The sequence below is a fragment of the Lichenostomus cassidix genome, chromosome 1Aa, assembly GCF_008360975.1.
Source record: "Lichenostomus cassidix isolate B80296 chromosome 1Aa, HeHo_3.0, whole genome shotgun sequence".
In the NCBI taxonomy this organism is placed as follows: Eukaryota; Metazoa; Chordata; class Aves; order Passeriformes; family Meliphagidae; genus Lichenostomus; species Lichenostomus cassidix.
In genome coordinates this window covers 52,991,907-53,003,972 of record NC_139480.1, presented here as the reverse complement: position 1 = coordinate 53,003,972, position 12,066 = coordinate 52,991,907, and the positions used below count along the sequence as shown (strand labels likewise).

General features: G+C 42.1%; 1 protein-coding gene across 5 annotated transcripts in view; it reads left to right on the top strand.

The window, feature by feature from the left end:
• MPPED1 (metallophosphoesterase domain containing 1) overlaps window positions 1-12,066 on the top strand; it is a 59,790-nt gene that overhangs the window by 32,097 nt on the left and 15,627 nt on the right. The gene's annotated exons all lie outside the window — the stretch shown is intronic.

Genomic DNA, 12,066 nt, shown 5'->3' with positions numbered 1-12,066 from the left:
GCCACTTGGCATCTTTTCCCATTTTGATGTTCAACTGCAAGTACTGTAATTATACTCTGTTTACAGAATGTCTGGCAACCTCCTATCTTCACTGCAGTGTTTGTAACCAGGCACCATATTTCCAGTGTCAGTAATAATTTTCCAGGCATTAAAGTACCAAAAGTGACGTGGAAGTCTTGAGTGATTAAATTAAAGCAAAACACTTTCTATAAAGTAGCATTACATAGAGGCTAAAGAGAACCATTTGAACTCTATGTGTGTGATTAGATCTGTAAAAACCTGTTGAGAAAACTCTTGTCCACCCACTAACCCATAAATAATGTTTCTGTAAAATCAGATCCTGCCACTCTGCACAAGTTGTCTGAGCTATCTGCCATGACCTATTCTTCAAGTAAAAATACTGCTTTCCATCTTTTATGCAACTCCAGGTTATAGCTACACTTCCACACTCCGTGTTTCACAGTGTTGCTAACTCATCTCCCACCCCCTTATGGTCCAGGAAGCTGCAAGGTCTCCTGAAGATACTTGCTTTCTCCATATGGGAGAAAGTCTTGGTGAAAGTTTTCCAGCCAAACTGGTCTTTTTAGTTGCCATTCAGTGATGACGTTTCCATGCCAGTTGATGACCTGTACCGTGGAAACATCAACAGTAACAATAACAGCCCTTCATTAATCTATCTGCTAGCTGTTTGCTAGATTTCAGGCTGTTGTACACTCCTGTGCCTACTGAGCACTACTGTTCTTTGGCATTTCTGTTTCTACTTCATTCACCCTAAAAGGAGAGATTTGTCACACCCTCTCTGGGAAATCAATCTCAGTCTCTTTCTACATCATAGTAATGTAATTTCTAAAAAAATACTGAAATTTGCTGAACTTTACATGGTGAATCTTTTTCTTTTTGACCTTGCATTATGAAGCTAGTCCTTTAAAAGACATTTATGAACATAGTCAAGACTTCAAAATTGAAAGTTCTTTTAGATCTCAGAACTCAGTAAAAAAGTTAAATTTCATGCAGTTGCTTCTCTGGTATCCTTAAATTATTTTCTGCCTTGAAAATATGCACCTAGCTTTTTGAATGGATTTGTTTAATTAAAGAACTTTTGTGTGCTGTCCTTAGATGACTATTTAATGAGAAGGGGAGCTATCTGGAGATGAATAAACTGGGGCCCCAGATCCTGCCTTTCCATTTCCGGTTACAGCACTGACCTTCTGTCTTACATCACCCTTTGTAGAAATAATTAGAAGCTAGAGAGATCCCTCATTCATAAAAGAGGTTAATTAATCGTTGCAAAGTACTGTGAGAACACTGGAGTAAGGTCTGAGTGAATGCCAAGCAGTATTAACTTGGTGTCGTTTGCCTGTAGCCATCTGCATTTTTATATATAACCTGTAGACATTGGATTTTACTCCTATTTAAAATGTTTTAGTTGCAAATTAAACCAGGAGAGCCTGATTGGTTTGCATAACATGCCAGTCTCTAAGGTCTTTTAAATATGTACCACTTGTGTGTGGTTAAATATTTTTAATAGCACTTGGTATTTTGTCCTCTATTATTATCTAAAACTAAGTGGTTATTTTTAATTGCATAGACGAAATGGGACAGTGTTTTGTCTCAGACACCAATGCTCTAACTCTCCTGGGCTCCAAGGGCAAGAATTCAAGTGCCAGATTGAGCCTCTACTCACTAACGAAAATTTAACTGTCTTAATTGTTAATTACACAAGTATTATCATTGAGCAGGGAGCAGCCATTTTGAAATGCAAGTTGCAATGCACAAAAGCAGCTACTTAGGAATTAATACTTGCAACACCCATATCTTGGACCACGGATTGTAAGGATACATGGTAAGGAAGAGAGGTGTAAAAACGTTAGAAGCTTCATGAGAAACTTGGCACTAGCAAGATTTTCAATGTGTCCAGAGCAATGCTGAATGCAAAGGATGGCTCGTTTTGGCATAGGGCATGATGCTTCTCACAGTGCACCATGCAGGCCTGGCTGCCAGATCTGGATGAGCAGGGCAGCAGTAGAAAGGCAAAATGCTTCACAGAATCCCTGAATCCCAGCATGGCTCAGGCTGGAAGGGACCACAGTGGGTCACATCTGGTGCCACCTCCCTGCTCCAGCAGGGCCATCCCAGAGCTCACAGCACAGCACTGTGTCCAGGGGTGTCTGGAATATCCCCAGGGAGGGAAACTCCACAGCCTCTCTGGTCTCTGTTCAGGGCTCATTCACAGCCCAGGACAGAAGTTGTGCAGGTGGAGCTCCCTGGGCTCAGTCCCTGCTGTTCTCTGGTGCCATTGCTGGGCACTGCAGCAGAGCCTGGCCCTGCTCTGACCCTCCCTGCACACAGGGGCACCCAGGGCTGAGGCTCCTCTCAGCTGGGCTCCTCTGGAGGCTGAGCAGCCCCAGCTCCCTCAGCCTTTCCCTGGCAGAGATGCTCCAGGCCCTAAATCATCTCAGCCTCCGCTGGCTCAGCTTCAGGAGCTCCATGTCCCTCCTGTGCTGATGATCCCAGGACTGGACACAGCTGTCCAGATGTGCCTCACAGGGCTGGGCAGAGGGGCAGGATCACTGCCTGAGCTGCTGGCAATGTTCTTCTGCTGGCAATGCACTTCCTTGTAGTACAGCCCAGATGCTAGGCTCTCTTGGGTCTTCTTCAGTATAACGCCTGGACACCTTGATTTCTTTTTTTTTTTCCCAGAAACTAGTCACAGGAAGATGCACTCTGGTTCCATCCCAGCAAAACTCAGGGCATGGCCAGAACATATTCACAGACCTGGAAACAATCTTGTGTAGACAATAGCAATAGTTGCTGTGAGTGTGAAACAGAAGAATTTAGTTCCCCAATAACATTTACTGTAAAATGGAAAGCTTCTGATTGAAAAGTACTTTTAAATGTCCTTTTTGTTCTGAACTTTTATGAGGATAGTCAAACTGGCAGATAGAATAACACAAATAATTCTATAGAATAATTCCAAATAATGTAATTTGGACTGCTAAGACTTCCCAAAGGTGAAGCCATTTTCTAGAGGGTTTTAGTTTATTTTTCGGTAACACAAAAATCCTAACATAAAAGTAAAAATATAGCGGAGAGGTGGCAGAGAATACATCCTTGGGTTTTTCCAACTGGCTAGCCAGTTCTGGCTGACCAGATCTAGTGGTGGTGAAAGGCAGTGATCTAGTGGTGGGTTGGACTGAAGATCTCCAGGTCCTTTTTCAGCAATCTTTTTGTGATTCTATTAGCCCCACTATGGAGCTAGAACTGTGTCAGGCAGATACCTGAAATGGGCATGTACCAAAAAATGCCTTTCAACAGGGAATTTGCTGTTGATATCGCATTCACTACAAGCAGTAGATGGTCCCAACAGGTGGTTCAGAAGCCAGGAAGCTGAGATAATAGTGGAAGTTTGAATTTGGATTTGAAGCAGAAGGTCTTTTCTGTGTCATCAGACTGGGTACTATCTCTATGAAGACATCATTCATGGAACCATATCAATAATTTATTGGAGAGTATTTGAGTTACAGATTTTCAGTCTTCTACTGTAGTTCATTAGATATGTCCATCTGCTAAAGGACAGGTATTCTGTGTGTATGCTCAGATCTTGTGGAAAATGGCAGGAATTTTAGTGGCCTTTCTATTAAAAGGTGGATTATTGTGCATTAGTGACAGAATAAGAGTACACATTTTACTTGATAGAGCAAAAGAAACGCAAGTGGCAGAAGGAGATCTTTTTCCTAGCTACTGATTTTCCATAATGGTTGTAAGCAGATGTATACAACTGCAGGAGAAATTTTGGTCCTCCTGCTTTCAAACAGGCATACAAGGTGACAGGAGAGCATTTATTCTCTTGCAGCACTTCTTTTCCATTTTCCACCATGTGGAAAAGGAAGGGACAATCACAACTCTCTTGCAAACACATGACAGTTTCATTATTCTAAATGACATATTGGCCTGGATAGCTTAAAGAAGCCCGTTTGGATGAGATTGCCTCCAGACTCATTATCCAGAGTGGATTTTTACTTGGCTTCGATTTTCTGGAGGGACCTATTCCTGTGAAACAGAGCCTCATTTTTCTTTTTGCAGAAGTAAAATTTTTTTCTAGTGTCTATATATTCTCATTTCCTCCTTCATTCTTTTGTTAAAGGCCTTCTGAACTTCAGAAACTCTTAATTTCCCAGTCAGGGATGATGGGAGAGCAAATATTAATATCAGCCTAGAAAGGAATTTGTGACCATTTATCCTGCAGTGACAGATGCCTGGGCTGGACTCCTGGGGCTTTGTAGCTTCCCTTCAGTGGAGCTTGGGTTAGATGTGGCCCTGCAAGTTTCCACATGGACCAACAGCTCTGGTGCAACATGGTTTTTCCAAAATTGAGAACTGAGGGAAGAAAGTTAAGGGTGTGTTTGCAGGGAGCATTTTTATTCCGTTCAAGTCCTGTTTTTATTGAGTTTAGCAAACTGGGTGAAGGCTCTTCTGTGAGCTCTGGCTTTGTCAGAGGAGGTGGCTGAATTCCTTCCAGTCTAAAAGACATCAGCATGTGGGTTGCATTAGTGAGTATCAGCCCCTAGCAGCCTCGACAGGGGTCTTATTCTCCAAATCAACATCATCCCCCTGTGGTGGGAAGGCTGGAAATTAGTTCCAAGCTGTTGTCTCTTTTCTTGGTGCAGTTGTCTGGACTATTCCAGCCAAGTGTCTCTATGCAAATTGTATGTCCAGTGTGGTCAGCAGTGCTTAGCCATGGGTGTGTAACTCTCATCTGAGGTGTTATTTTCTTGTCTGATACATGTTTTATCACAGAGTAGGTGATAAAAGGTGTTCTACTCTTTGCCAAATGTTCTCTTTCTTCTTTGAGTGTGTGCATGTGTGCACATGCACTTTGCATAGAAAGGCTGCTAAATTCCGTGTGTCATCAGGGGTGTTTCACAGACCATGCAAAGGCAGAACTGAGGCAGCCTTATTTTGGTTCCACACAGGCTCCATGCCTAGGTCTCCATTTCAGTGCCTTCCTTCCTCCTCCATCTTTTCAAGAACGGCTACAACAGCATCTTCCATTCCTCACTGAACTCATTTCCATCAGTACAATGATGTAGCAAAGATTTATAGATTCATTTCATGAGAGGGGCATGCTTTTATTTGCCATTGATGAATCGCCTAATATTTACTTTCCCGGACCTTGTACAAATTTTTAGTCATTGAGGTGAACATCAATTAAAATGAAACTGTATTAAAATAAAATATTGACTCCATTTAACATAACAAACCTCCCAAGCTGGGAGTGTGGCTTCCATGCAGAGCAGCAGCAGCAGCAGCTCAAGGTGTTACACTGGGGGTTTCACTCCCTGTAAAATTCACAGAGAATAAAAACTTCTGCCTTTGAAAGTGACCATTCCAATTCTTAGTTCTTATGCCCCCTTTCAAATCAAAAAACCTATTCAGTATCTTGCACATAAAAAAACCATATAGGGAATCAAAATTTTTGTTACTGGACAAAACCATACTAGATGTTTTTCTTAGTCAAATACCTGATCCTTTTATATTCTCTTCTTGCTGCGCCCTCACTTGTGTCAAAAGATAAAAATACAAATAAGTGAACTGCACTTGCTTCTGTACTGTTTTCTGAAGTAAAATTCCCTCTAAAATTCTGGCTAACTTCAGATTTAGTAGATTTCTGAGCAGGTGGCTTGTTTTCATGTCTCAATTTTTATCTGGGTGGATGCAGAAATCCTGGATGTGGATGTATTATAGAGTGCTGGGTTTTGGTTGCTCAGAAATATGTTTTAAAAGTGTTTGTTCCCTGATTGTTAAAGCTGGGAACTATTTGGAGCCGTTTTAATTAGTGTCTTTGAGGCAGGCAATAGAAGTGAGTAATTTAGGTAGACTGAGATGGTTCTTGAAGAAAATGAAAGTAATGAGTGGGAATAATAGACTCTACTCATTATTTAGAAATGAGGCATCTCAGGTTTCAGAAATTTTGAGAGAAATTTGGCATTTAAGCCTCCCTGATGTGGCTGTATTACTAAGGTGAGAATGCTGAAGATGTTTTCTTTCAGGCATTCAGTATAAGGTAGGTAAGGCGTGACACGTGTAAGAAATAGCAACATGTTCAGAAGACAGAAAGCAAAGTTCATCATCCTGTTAAAATATATTATCAGTTTAAAATATATTATCAGTCTGAGGCACATAGATACAGGTTTAATTGTATTTTAACAGAATGTTGGAGTGATATTTTTGTTTCGTCTTTCATGCTTACAAGAAACCATTTTCCGTTTTGGAAGTGCTGCTTCTAAAATACTTAAAACCACAATGCACTGTGGTTTAGTTTGCAGCATATGGAAGATCATAAGTGTGGTTTTTCCTGCAAAATGATTTTGATCTATTAAGCTCAGCTGTTCAGGGAAAGTGGTGCAGAGAACTGAACGATACTGAACTCCTGGAGTGTGAAAGGTTTTCCAGTGGCAGAAAGTGAGATTGAACATTCTCACTGTTTTAACATTAGGAACAGATCACTGGATCATTTTTCTGCTTAGTCTTTTTGTTTAGCTAAATTTTTTTAGCCAAAATTGGTGCATTTGATGTGATAAATCTGTCTTGGAAAGCTTTTTTTTTTTTTTTTTGGCATGACTTGAAAATACAGAAGATGTGAGTATCATTCAGCAGGCACTAAGTATAAGTATACAGGTGCTGTTGCTTATGTGAGCAATCATACTGAATTCAGGAGAGGTCTTTTTAATGAATGCTTCCATACAAATTAAGTGACTGAAATGAATTAGCAAGAATCGTTAACATTTCTGAAAAAAAGTGTATGGAAGAAAATTAAAAATTTGTTAACTCCAGTTGAATTTTCTGTATCATGCTGAATGAGTATAGTTGTTATTAACTAATTAAACTCTGCAATAGGTATGTGAACAAATGAAAATGTAGACTGAACTACATGTATTGTAGTCCATAAATATCATCACAGTCCAACCAATGCAATCAGTTCTGGTTGTAAGGTACTCCTGAGTTACAGCAGTTTAGACTATCCCTTTTTCCCCTTTTTTTTTTTTGCTTAATGAACATTCCAGAAAATGTTTTCTCTCAAATAAAATTTCTTCCCACCATTGCCTGAGGCTGAGAAGTCTGGAACAGTTCAATCCAGAAGTATCACAGTGGAGGAAAATCAGTGATTTGGACACCTCTTGCATGTTGTGTATTAGGGATGTGGATCAGTTTTTAAACTGTGACCTCTTTCAGGGGGAATTTAAGGAGCTAATGAAGCCAAAAGTGCTCTGCATCCCCTTTGCAGTACAGCTTGTCCACTGTGTCTGTACAAATGTGCAGGACACACACGTGCACGAATATAGACCAGAAATTACGTTGATTTCAACGTAACTATTTTGGGCAAATCCTGTTTCTTGAAATGTCTGAACACATTGTGTGGCTTTGTATTTCTTCCTGTGAGTGGAGATTTGCATTTATTTGTTTTTTGATGTTTCTCACTTCAGTTAAACTTGAGAGCAGTTGAAAAATATATTGCTTCAGTTTAATTAGCTTGGTAGAAAAAAGTCCTTTCTTGGGCAGTAATTATTAGTTGTATATTATTAAAAGGAAGTAGTTCACACTCAGTTACTTAGCAGAAATAATTGAATCTTCTGATCCAGTAAACTAGCTCACTTTGGATTCAGCTGGTTTTTAATTTAAGACCTGTAGAAGAGGAGACCTGTAATCTCACCATGGGGAATTGGCTTCACTTTCCTGCAGTTCATAAACCACAAGAGTGAGATTGCTATCCCCCACAGCAGTTTTCTCTTTATTTTTCACATTTGCTTGAAAGTTTAATTTTATGAGACAGAGCTGATTTTCAAGTGGTTTTTTTTTGTTGTTTTGTTACTTCCCTCCCCCCCCCCCATTTCTTTTTCTTGAACAAAAGGACTACCAGCTCTATCTGTAGTCTGGACTGTAGTCTCAGACAGCAGCAATTTCAGGATGTTTCAAAGATGTAAACACAGTTGGGCGCTGCGATGAGCCCTTTGGCGATATTCCAAGAGAAACACAAATAGCCAACTAGTTTGGAGCGGGTCTATGTGGAGCTGATTCTCAGCTGGAATAACTTGGCAGTGCTCCACCAGCTTTTGAGCTGTTTACACCTGGTGAGAATCAGCCTCCCTACTCTGTGGTAGCTTGCATGTGTGCATTTTGCCCAGGGTTTGACACAGTAAAGGTGTTACTACATCAAGAAGGAGATGGTGACTCTGCAGGAACAACTGTAAATAGGGCCACTGTCACAAGAACTAATTGTAACACAGCTGTCTTGAGTTCTTTTTCCTCACCAGATTTTAAGGGGAAAAGTAATTTGCCACTTGTGAAACTGCTTAACATCAGAACACTTCCTTAGGAATTGCCATTCATAAATTATTTTATTTAATAAATGAGCATTGCTGAAAATGAATTAAAGTGAGGATTTTTCTTCACCACTAAGAAAGCAGAGTAAATTGGAACCAATCATAAAATTGTTTTGATTGGGAAAGACATCTAAGATCATCAAGTCCAAACACAAGCCCAGCACTGCCAAGGCCAACACTAAACCCTGTCCCTGTGCACCACACCTATGCATCTTCTGAACACCTCTGAACAGGGATGGGGACTCCAAACCTCCCTGGGCAGCCCCTTCCAGTGCCTGACCACCTTTTCCATGAGGAAATTCCTCCTGATGTCCAACCTGAACCCCCCTGGCACAGCTCGAGGCCATTTCCTCTCATCCTGTCCCTGTTCCCTGGGAGCACAGCCTGACCCCCTGGCTGTCCCCTCCTGTCAGGAGCTGTGCAGAGCCACAAGGTCCCCCTGAGCCTCCTTTGCTCCAGGCTGAGCTCCTTTCCCAGCTCCCTCAGCTGCTCCTGGCTCTCCAGACCCTTCCCCAGCTCTGTTCCCTTCCCTGGACACTCTCCAGCCCCTCATGTCTGTGCTGAGGTTCCAGAACTGGACACAGCACTCGAGGTGTGGCCTCAGCAGTGCCAGCACAGGGCACAGTCCCTGTCCTGCCCTGCTGCCACCCCATGGCTGGGACAGCCCAGGTGCCACTGGCCTCTTGCCCAGCTGGGCACACCTGGGCTCAGTCCAGCCACTGTCCCCAGCAACCCCAGGGCCTTTCCCAGCTTTCCAGCCCAGCCTGGAGCTGCAGGGCTTGGTGTGACCCAAGGGCACAGCCTGCTCCTTGGCCTTGCTGACCCTCAGGCCATTGGCCTCAGCCCATGGATCCAGCCTGTCCAGGTCCCTCTGCAGAGCCTCCCTGCCCTCCAGCAGATCCACACTCCCACACAACTTGGCATCACTTGGGAACTGAAGGTGCACTTGATCCCCTTGTCCATATCATGGATAAAGGCATTTATCAGGGCTGGCCCCACTACTCAGCCCTGGGCACACCCCTGGTGCCTGGCTCCTCCTGCATGTGGCTCCATGCCCCACCAGGCCCTGGGCCCATCCAGCCAGTTTTATCCCCAGTGAAGCAGGTGCCCATCCAGGCCATGAGCAGCTGCTGTCTGCAGGAGAATGTGTGGAAGATGGTGTCAAAGGCTTTCTGAAGTCCAGGGAAATGCATCCACAGCCTTTCCTTCATCCACAGAGGGGTCCCCATGCCACAGAAGGAGCTCAGGTGGCTCAAGCAGGACCTGCCTGTCATAAGCTCACACTGGCTGGGGCTGATCCCCTGGCTGTCCTTCCCGTGCCCTGTGATGGCACTCAGGTCTAGGGTGGATCCCATCCAGCCCCATCGACTTGGCTGTCTCGGTGTGGCAGTCACTGACCCTTTCCCCCTGCACTATGGGGCTCCATTCTGCTCCCTGTCACTGTCTTCCAGCTCAGGGCCCGGGTACAGTGAGAACAGCCTGTCTGAAGGCATTGAGTGCCTCTGCCTTCTCCTCAGTCCTTGTCGCTGTGTTTCCCCCCCACATCCAATAAAAGATGGAGATTCTCCTCAGCCATCCTTTTGTTGCTGATTTTTTTTTTTTTACTGTCTTTTACAGCAGTAAACAGATTAACTTCTCTCTGGGCTTCAGCCCTTCTACTTTTTTTCCCTGCATAACCCACAACATCCTTGTAGTCCTCCTGAGTTGCCAGCCCTTCTTCCAAAGGTCTTAAATTCTCTCTTTGTTTCCCTGAGTTCAGGCAAAGCTCTCTAAATATTCCAACACAGGGATGCACCTGTGTGTGTAAAATATATTTCTGATTATGTCATTTACATCAGCCAAGTGCATTTTTTAAGGTATCTCAGATTCCTAGATAGCTGAAGGAGGGCTGTTAAACATGCACCTTTTTGGCATAGAAAGCTGTATTGCAGGAGTTTGTTTCCACCACTGCGCTGTGGAGTGAATTTAGGACTGTGGGAAAACATAAATATGGAGTTTAGGATTGCTTGGATTTTATTCACTTCAGGTAGACACATGGAATATGAAGTATCAATATGTGCTTTTTTATATGAGAAGTTCATCCGTTGCTAAACTGAAAACATTAAAAATAATGCACTTCATGCTTATATGCACACATGTTGAAATAAAGTATTAATTTTGGAAGCGTTTTCATGCATGTTAAATCAAAATGGTTTTGACTTTTCTAAGTAAAACAAGGTAAAAATTAACAAGAGAGGAAAATCAGAAAAGAAGTGGCAGACAGTTAGTCCATATGGCCTAAATACTCCTAGTATTTTGAGACAAGATTGTAAACCTGGTGAGTTACTAAACTGAGTAACTCTTGGGGGTAAATGTAACTGGAAAGGCTTAGTAACTCAGTGGCTACTGTGAGAGCCTTTTTTATTATTTCTCAGTGCATCTATTACATATCCTACATATTTTAGTCATGTTCCAGCAGGAAGAGCCCCTCCTTGTAAAAAAGGGATATTCCATCTCCTCAGGTGGCAAACGCCTGCAGAGTCTTAGGGGACTACAGTAAACACCAATTAATTGGAAGTGTGGAAGAACATTCTTTTTCTTTAGCTGTCTGGGCATCTGACAGTGAATAACCATAAAGATGCCATGCATAGATGCCATGCACAGATTTTTTTTTTTCCTTCCAGATTGACCCATTCATGGCAAGTTTTATCTTTAAAATGAGATGGTGACTGTACTGTGCACAGAGGGGCTGTTAATTCCTCCCCTACCCCCTCTTGCTGTGGCTGCCAGCTATCAGCATCTGAAGTATGGGCTGGATAACCTGGCTGTATCTATATTTTTACATACTGAGAATCAGAGAGACTGAGGGAACAGGCTCTAAGACATCAGGAACTCAAGACCTTATCTCTGCATTAAGTCCCTAAGACTGTACTGAAAATCTGTACAGTTCTACATCTGCATCCTCAGCATTCAGTCTTTGGACTAATTATTCCAAATTAGCTTCTACCTTTGTTTGTTTTATTATTTTTTAATAATATCAGTTTGGGTATTATCATTTGCCTTCCAGCAGAATGAGATAAACTATTTGCATTTGGTACTGGCGTATTTTAAATTCAATCTTTCATTAATTTTCCTCCTTACCTGTTACCTTCTTGCTTTCTTGTTATGAAGATAAAGTAGATTTCATTTTATTTTTCATTGTTTTATAACAGATTAATGTTTAGAAATGATCAGTTCCTATTAGTCATAGCTCATTCTTTCTTCTTCGCAGTCACAGATGTATGAAATCCTTTACTAAACAAAAGATGAAATATTTCATGTGTAACTCAAATTGCAAGAGAAATAATTACTGACAAAGGGCCACACTCAGATTTTTATCCTTCTTTCCTTTTGTGAAAACAATAATTTAATTTGATTCAGAGTTTCAAGAATGACAATCTTGGATGCAAAGCAAATAAGGCAAACTTCGCCACGGAAGCAGAGTTGTGTGTTGTGGCTGGTAGAGGATCTGAGTTGCATTTGCTGCTCCCTGCAATCTCCTGATGCTCTGCAATCCATCTCATGTCTGAGCACCTCCCTCCTGCTTTCTCCTTTCTACCTGCTGAACTGGACTTTCTGGCCATGTGTTTCAAGGGATAATCTTAGATGAGATTAACCATCATTTCCATTTGTTAGTTATAAGTTCTTACCTTTCATTAAAGAAGAC